A 7,675-nucleotide genomic window follows, 5' to 3' on the forward strand; every position below is an offset into this window, starting at 1 on the left:
TTCTACGTTCCGGGCAACCTAGGCTTCGCTCTGGGGCGTTGCTCCACCAGATCGAATAGATAGTGCCTTAGCAGTCAACGCCAGAAGCATAAAATACAATATAAATACAACAGTTTTTCCATCGTATAAAACGAATAATTGCAACCAGTATGAAACTTATGGTCATTTCTACTTTCCGAGCAACCTAGGCTTCACCCTAGGGCGTTGCTCCAACTGATTGAATAGTTAGGGCCTTAGAAGTCAACGCCCGAACCATAAAATGCAAAAAAAATACAACAGTGTTTCCATCATATGTCAGGAATAATTGCAACCAGTTTGAAAGTGATGGCCAATTCTACGTTCCGGGCAACCTAGGTTTCACTACAGGGCGTTGCTCCACCAGACCGTATAGTTACGGCCTAAGAAGTCAACGCCAGAAGCATAAAATACGATATAAATGCAATAGCTTTTCCATCGTATAAAACGAATAATTGCAACCAGTATGAAACTTATGGTCATTTCTACTTTCCGAGCAAGCTGGGCTTCACCCTAGGGCGTTGCTCCAACAGATTGAATAGTTAGGGCCTTAGAAGTCAACGCCCGAAGCATAAAATGCAATAAAAATACAACAGTGTATCCATCATATAACAGGAATAATTGCAACCAGTTTGAAAGTGATGGCCAATTCTACGTTCCGGGCAACCTACGCTTCAGTCTAGGGCGTTGCTCCACCAGATCGAATAGTTAGTGCCTTAGAAGTCAACGCCAGAAGCATAAAATACAATATAAATACAAGAGTTTTTCCATCGTATAAAACGAATAATTGCAACCAGTATGAAACTTATGCTCATTTCTACTTTCCCAGCAACTTAGGCTTCACCCTAGGGCGTTGCTCCAACAGATTCAATACTTAGGGCCTTAGAAGTCAACGCCCGAGCCATAAAATGCAAAAAAAATACAACAGTGTTTCCATCATATATCAGGAATAATTGCAACCAGTTTGAAAGTGATGGCCAATTCTATGTTCCAGGCAACCTAGGCTTCACTCTGGGGCGTTGTTCTACCAGATCGAATAGTTAGGGCTTAAGAAGTCAACGCCAGAAGCATAAAATACAATATAAATATAACAGTTTTTCCATCATATAAAACGAATAATTTCAACCAGTATGAAAGTTATGGTCATTTCTACGTTCCGGGCAACCTAGGTTTCACTCTAGGGCGTTGCTAAGCCAGATCAAACAGTTAGTGCCTTAGAAGCCAACGCCCGAAGCATTAAATACAAAATAAATAGAACAGTTTTTCCATAGTATAAAACGAATAATTGCTACCAGTGTAAAAGTTATGGTTATTTCTACGTTCCGGGCAACCTAGGCTTCACCCTAGGCCGTTGTTCCACCAGATCGAATAGTTAGGGCCTAAGAAGGGAACGCCAGAAGCATAAAATACAATATAAATACAACAGTTTTTCCATCATATAAAACGAATAATTTCAACCAGTATGAAAGTTATGATCATTTCTACTTTCCGGGCAACCTAGGCTTCACTCTAGGGCGTTGTTCTACCAGATCGAATAGTTAGGGCTTAAGAAGTCAACGCCAGAAGCATAAAATACAATATAAATATAACAGTTTTTCCATCGTATAAAACGAATAATAGCAACCAGTGTGAAAGTTATGGTCATTTCTACGTTCCGGGCAACCTAGGTTTCACTCTAGGGCGTTGCTCCGCCAGATCAAACAGTTAGGGCCTTAGAAGCCAACGCCCGAAGCATTAAATACAAAATAAATAGAACAGTTTTTCCATAGTATAAAACGAATAATTGCTACCAGTGTAAAAGTTATGGTTATTTCTACGTTCCGGGCAACCTAGGCTTCACCCTAGGCCGTTGTTCCACCAGATCGAATAGTTAGGGCCTAAGAAGGGAACGCCAGAAGCATAAAATACAATATAAATACAACAGTTTTTCCATCATATAAAACGAATAATTGCAACCAGTATGAAACTTATGGTCATTTCTACTTTCCGAGCAAGCTGGGCTTCACCCTAGGGCGTTGCTCCAACAGATTGAATAGTTAGGGCCTTAGAAGTCAACGCCCGAAGCATTAAATGCAATAAAAATACAACAGTGTTTCCATCATATATCAGGAATAATTGCAACCAGTTTGAATGCGATGGTCATTTCTACGTTCCGGGCAACATAGGCTTCACTCTAGGGCGTTGCTCCACTAGATCCAATAGTTAGTGCCTTAGAAGTCAACGCCAGAAGCATAAAATAAAATATAAATACAACAGTTTTTCCATCGTATAAAACGAATAATTGCAACCAGTATGAAACTTATGGACATTTCTACTTTCCGAGCAACATAGGCTTCACCATAGGGCGTTGCTCCAACAGATTGAATAGTTAGGGCCTTAGAAGTCAACGCCCGAACCATAAAATGCAAAAAAAATACAACAGTGTTTCCATCATATATCAGGAATAATTGCAACCAGTTTGAAAGTGATGGCCAATTCTACGTTCCGGGCAACCTAGGCTTCGCTCTGGGGCGTTGCTCCACCAGATCGAATAGATAGTGCCTTAGCAGTCAACGCCAGAAGCATAAAATACAATATAAATACAACAGTTTTTCCATCGTATAAAACGAATAATTGCAACCAGTATGAAACTTATGGTCATTTCTACTTTCCGAGCAACCTAGGCTTCACCCTAGGGCGTTGCTCCAACTGATTGAATAGTTAGGGCCTTAGAAGTCAACGCCCGAACCATAAAATGCAAAAAAAATACAACAGTGTTTCCATCATATGTCAGGAATAATTGCAACCAGTTTGAAAGTGATGGCCAATTCTACGTTCCGGGCAACCTAGGTTTCACTACAGGGCGTTGCTCCACCAGACCGTATAGTTACGGCCTAAGAAGTCAACGCCAGAAGCATAAAATACGATATAAATGCAATAGCTTTTCCATCGTATAAAACGAATAATTGCAACCAGTATGAAACTTATGGTCATTTCTACTTTCCGAGCAAGCTGGGCTTCACCCTAGGGCGTTGCTCCAACAGATTGAATAGTTAGGGCCTTAGAAGTCAACGCCCGAAGCATAAAATGCAATAAAAATACAACAGTGTATCCATCATATAACAGGAATAATTGCAACCAGTTTGAAAGTGATGGCCAATTCTACGTTCCGGGCAACCTACGCTTCAGTCTAGGGCGTTGCTCCACCAGATCGAATAGTTAGTGCCTTAGAAGTCAACGCCAGAAGCATAAAATACAATATAAATACAAGAGTTTTTCCATCGTATAAAACGAATAATTGCAACCAGTATGAAACTTATGCTCATTTCTACTTTCCCAGCAACTTAGGCTTCACCCTAGGGCGTTGCTCCAACAGATTCAATACTTAGGGCCTTAGAAGTCAACGCCCGAACCATAAAATGCAAAAAAAATACAACAGTGTTTCCATCATATATCAGGAATAATTGCAACCAGTTTGAAAGTGATGGCCAATTCTATGTTCCAGGCAACCTAGGCTTCACTCTAGGGCGTTGTTCTACCAGATCGAATAGTTAGGGCTTAAGAAGTCAACGCCAGAAGCATAAAATACAATATAAATATAACAGTTTTTCCATCATATAAAACGAATAATTTCAACCAGTATGAAAGTTATGGTCATTTCTACGTTCCGGGCAACCTAGGTTTCACTCTAGGGCGTTGCTAAGCCAGATCAAACAGTTAGGGCCTTAGAAGCCAACGCCCGAAGCATTAAATACAAAATAAATAGAACAGTTTTTCCATAGTATAAAACGAACAATTGCTACCAGTGTAAAAGTTATGGTTATTTCTACGTTCCGGGCAACCTAGGCTTCACCCTAGGCCGTTGTTCCACCAGATCGAATAGTTAGGGCCTAAGAAGGGAACGCCAGAAGCATAAAATACAATATAAATACAACAGTTTTTCCATCATATAAAACGAATAATTTCAACCAGTATGAAAGTTATGGTCATTTCTACTTTCCGGGCAACCTAGGCTTCACTCTAGGGCGTTGCTCAAACAGATTGAATAGTTAGGGCCTTAGAAGTCAATGCCCGAAGCATAAAATGCAACAAAAATACAACAGTTTTTCCATCATATAACAGGAATAATTGCAACCACTTTGAATGCGATGGTCATTTCTACGTTCCGGGCAACATAGGCTTCACTCTAAGGCGTTGCTCCACTAGATCGAATAGTTAGTGCCTTAGAAGTCAACGCCAGAAGCATAAAATACAATATAAATACAACAGTTTTTCCATCGTATAGAACGAATAATTGCAACCAGTATGAAACTTATGGACATTTCTACTTTCCGAGCAACATAGGCTTCAGCCTAGGGCGTTGCTCCAACAGATTGAACAGTTAGGGCCTTAGAAGTCAACGCCCGAACCATAAAATGCAAAAAAAATACAACAGTGTTTCCATCATATATCAGGAATAATTGCAACCAGTTTGAAAGTGATGGCCAATTCTACGTTCCGGGCAACCTAGGCTTCACTCTAGGGCGTTGCTCCACCAGATCGAATAGCTAGTGCCTTAGAAATCAACGCCAGAAGCATAAAATACAATATAAATACAACAGTTTGTCCATCGTATAAAACGAATAATTGCAACCAGTATGAAACTTATGGTCATTTCAACTTTCCGAGCAAGCTAGGCTTCACCCTAGGGCGTTGCTCCAACAGATTGAATAGTTAGGGCCTTAGAAGTCAACGCCCGAACCATAAAATGCAAAAAAAATACAACAGTGTTTCCATCATATAACAGGAATAATTGCAACCAGTTTGAAAGTGATGGCCAATTCTACGTTCCGGGCAACCTAGGCTTCGCTCTAGGGCGTTGCTCCACCAGATCGAATAGATAGTGCCTTAGCAGTCAACGCCAGAAGCATAAAATACAATATAAATACAACAGTTTTTCCATCGTATAAAACGAATAATTGCAACCAGTATGAAACTTATGGTCATTTCTACTTTCCGAGCAACCTAGGCTTCACCCTATGGCGTTGCTCCAACTGATTGAATAGTTAGGGCCTTAGAAGTCAACGCCCGAACCATAAAATGCAAAAAAAATACAACAGTGCTTCCATCATATGTCAGGAATAATTGCAACCAGTTTGAAAGTGATGGCCAATTCTACGTTCCGGGCAACCTAGGATTCACTACAGGGCGTTGCTCCACCAGACCGAATAGTTACGGCCTAAGAAGTCAACGCCAGAAGCATAAAATACGATATAAATGCAATAGCTTTTCCATCGTATAAAACGAATAATTGCAACCGGTATGAAACTTATGGTCATTTCTACTTTCCGAGCAAGCTGGGCTTCACCCTAGGGCGTTGCTCCAACAGATTGAATAGTTAGGGCCTTAGAAGTCAACGCCCGAAGCATAAAATGCAATAAAAGTACAACAGTGTTTCCACCATATATCAGGAATAATTGCAACCAGTTTGAAAGTGATGGCCAATTCTATGTTCCAGGCAACCTAGGCTTCACTCTAGGGCGTTGTTCTACCAGATCGAATAGTTAGGGCTTAAGAAGTCAACGCCAGAAGCATAAAATACAATATAAATATAACAGTTTTTCCATCGTATAAAACGAATAATAGCAACCAGTGTGAAAGTTATGGTCATTTCTACGTTCCGGGCAATCTAGGTTTCACTCTAGGGCGTTGCTCCGCCAGATCAAACAGTTAGGGCCTTAGAAGCCAACGCCCGAAGCATTAAATACAAAATAAATAGAACAGTTTTTCCATAGTATAAAACGAATAATTGCTACCAGTGTAAAAGTTATGGTTATTTCTACGTTCCGGGCAACCTAGGCTTCACCCTAGGCCGTTGTTCCACCAGATCGAATAGTTAGGGCCTAAGAAGGGAACGCCAGAAGCATAAAATACAATATAAATACAACAGTTTTTCCATCATATAAAACGAATAATTGCAACCAGTATGAAACTTATGGTCATTTCTACTTTCCGAGCAAGCTGGGCTTCACCCTAGGGCGTTGCTCCAACAGATTGAATAGTTAGGGCCTTAGAAGTCAACGCCCGAAGCATTAAATGCAATAAAAATACAACAGTGTTTCCATCATATATCAGGAATAATTGCAACCAGTTTGAATGCGATGGTCATTTCTACGTTCCGGGCAACATAGGCTTCACTCTAGGGCGTTGCTCCACTAGATCGAATAGTTAGTGCCTTAGAAGTCAACGCCAGAAACATAAAATAAAATATAAATACAACAGTTTTTCCATCGTATAAAACGAATAATTGCAACCAGTATGAAACTTATGGTCATTTCTACTTTCCGAGCAACCTAGGCTTCACCCTAGGGCGTTGCTCCAACTGATTGAATAGTTAGGGCCTTAGAAGTCAACGCCCGAACCATAAAATGCAAAAAAAATACAACAGTGTTTCCATCATATGTCAGGAATAATTGCAACCAGTTTGAAAGTGATGGCCAATTCTACGTTCCGGGCAACCTAGGTTTCACTACAGGGCGTTGCTCCACCAGACCGTATAGTTACGGCCTAAGAAGTCAACGCCAGAAGCATAAAATACGATATAAATGCAATAGCTTTTCCATCGTATAAAACGAATAATTGCAACCAGTATGAAACTTATGGTCACTTCTACTTTCCGAGCAAGCTGGGCTTCACCCTAGGGCGTTGCTCCAACAGATTGAATAGTTAGGGCCTTAGAAGTCAACGCCCGAAGCATAAAATGCAATAAAAATACAACAGTGTATCCATCATATAACAGGAATAATTGCAACCAGTTTGAAAGTGATGGCCAATTCTACGTTCCGGGCAACCTAGGCTTCACTCTAGGGCGTTGCTCCACCAGATCGAATAGTTAGTGCCTTAGAAGTCAACGCCAGAAGCATAAAATACAATATAAATACAAGAGTTTTTCCATCGTATAAAACGAATAATTACAACCAGTATGAAACTTATGCTCATTTCTACTTTCCCAGCAACCTAGGCTTCACCCTAGGGCGTTGCTCCAACAGATTCAATAGTTAGGGCCTTAGAAGTCAACGCCCGAACCATAAAATGCAAAAAAAAATACAACAGTGTATCCATCATATAACAGGAATAATTGCAACCAGTGTGAAAGTTATGGTCATTTCTACGTTCCGGGCAACCTAGGTTTCACTCTAGGGCGTTGCTCCACCAGATCAAACAGTTAGGGCCTTAGAAGCCAACGCCCGAAGCATTAAATACAAAATAAATAGAACAGTTTTTCCATAGTATAAAACGAATAATAGCTACCAGTATGAAACTTATTGACATTTCTCCTTTCCGAGCAACCTGGGCTTCACCCTAGGGCGCTGCTCCAACAGATTGAATAGTTGGGGCCTTAGAAGTCAACGCCCGAAGCAAAAAATTGCAATAAAAATACAACAGTGTATCCATCATATAACAGGAATAATTGCAACCAGTGTGAAAGTGATGGCCAATTCTACGTTCCGGGCAACATAGGCTTCACTCTAGGGCGTTGCTCCACTAGATCGAATAGTTAGTGCCTTAGAAGTCAACGCCAGAAGCATAAAATACAATATAAATACAACAGTTTTTCCATCGTATAAAACGAATAATTGCAACCAGTATGAAACTTATGGACATTTCTACTTTCCGAGCAACATAGGCTTCACCATAGGGC

Source organism: Calliopsis andreniformis, chromosome 11 (genome assembly GCF_051401765.1).
Source record: "Calliopsis andreniformis isolate RMS-2024a chromosome 11, iyCalAndr_principal, whole genome shotgun sequence".
Lineage (NCBI taxonomy): Eukaryota > Metazoa > Arthropoda > Insecta > Hymenoptera > Andrenidae > Calliopsis > Calliopsis andreniformis.